We start from the raw sequence: 1,793 nt of genomic DNA on the forward strand, positions 1-1,793 counted from the left end.
AAGACCAAGGAACACAACAGGCAGGTCCGTGATACTGTTGTGGAGAAGTTTAAAGCTGAATTTGGTTACAAAAAGATTTACAAAACTTTAAACATCCCAAGGAGCACTGTGCAAGCAATCGTACTGAAATGGAAGGAGTATCATACCACTGCAAATCTACTAAGAGCCGGCCGTCCATCCAAACTTTCATCTCCAACAAGAAGACTGATCAGAGATGCAGCCAAGAGGCCCATGATCACTCTGGATGAACTGCAGAGATCTACAGCTGAGGTGGGAGAGTCTGTCCATAGGACAACAATCAGTCATACACTGCAGAAATCGGGCCTTTATGGAAGAGTGGCAAGAAGAAAGTCATTTCCCAAAGATATCCATAAAAAGTTAGTTTGCCACAAGCCACCTGGGACACACCAAACATATGGAAGAAGGTGCATTGGTCACAGGAGACCAAAATCAAACTTTTTGGGCACAATGCCAAACGATATGTTTGGCGTAAAAGCAACACAGCTCATCACCCTGAACACACCATTCCCACTGTCAAACATGGTGGTGGCAGCATCATGGTTTGGGCCTGGTTTGCTTCAGCAGGGACAGGGAAGATGGTTAAAATTGATGGGAAGATGGATGGAGCCAAATACAGGACCATTCTTGAAGAAAACCTGTTGGAGTCTGCAAAAGACCTGAGACTGGGACGAAGATTTGTCTTCCAACAAGACACTGATCCCAAACATAAAGCAAAATCTACAATGGAATGGTTCACAAATGTATCCAGGTGTTAGAATGGCCAAGTCAAAGTCCAGACCTGAATCCAATCAAGAATCTGTGGAAAGAGCCGAAAACTGCTGTTCACAAACGCCTCCATCCAACGTCACTCAGCTCCAGCTGTTTACAAAGGAAGAATGGGCAAGAATTTCAGTCTCTTGATGTGAGACATACCCCAAGCGACTTGCAACTGTTAAAAGCAAAAGGTATTAACTTAAAGGGGACAAATAATATTGCACGCCCCAATTTTCAGTTATTTATTTCTTAAAGTTTAAAATAAGCAATAAATTTCGTTCACCTTCACAATTGTGTCCCACTTGTTGATTCTTCACCATAACATTAACATTTTTATCTTTATGTTTGAAGCCTTAAATGTGGGAAAAGGTTGAAAAAATCAAGGGGGCCGAATACTTTCACAAGAAACTGTATAACAGTGTAAATTTGGTGTGCCCGCTAAATAACTCAACATACAGCCATTAATATGAAAACGCTGGCAACAAAATAAGTACACTCCTAATTGAAAATAGCCAAATTGTGCCCAAAGTATCAATATTTTGTGTGGTCAACAATATTTTCAAGCCCTGCCTTAACTATATTGGGCATAGTGTTCACTAGAGCTTCACAGGAGCCATTGGAGTCATTTTCCACTCCTAACTAGTGATGAGCGAATCTGAACTGTAAAGTTCTGGGTCCACACCGGACATCTAGTGTTTGTGCACAGAGCCCAAACACAGACTTCTCTGAGACGTTTGTTCGTATTTTGCCATCCGTATAAAAAAGGAAGCAAAATGGGGATTAAAACAGGGCAATTATACTTTACTGAGAGTCTGTGCAGCTGTCACACTGCTTCCGGGTCCTGTCATTAAAACGTATGAATATTCACTGCTTTTCCTGCCCACCCTCTGTGATAGCGTCTGTGATTGGTTGCAGTCAGACTGCCGGTGTCTGTGATTGGTTCCTCTCACACTAGCTGTCTTAGTCCCGAAGTGGAGTTTAAAAATAAATGGAAAAAATTACCCCCCCATGGATACGCA

Source organism: Anomaloglossus baeobatrachus, chromosome 5 (genome assembly GCF_048569485.1).
Source record: "Anomaloglossus baeobatrachus isolate aAnoBae1 chromosome 5, aAnoBae1.hap1, whole genome shotgun sequence".
In the NCBI taxonomy this organism is placed as follows: domain Eukaryota; kingdom Metazoa; phylum Chordata; class Amphibia; order Anura; family Aromobatidae; genus Anomaloglossus; species Anomaloglossus baeobatrachus.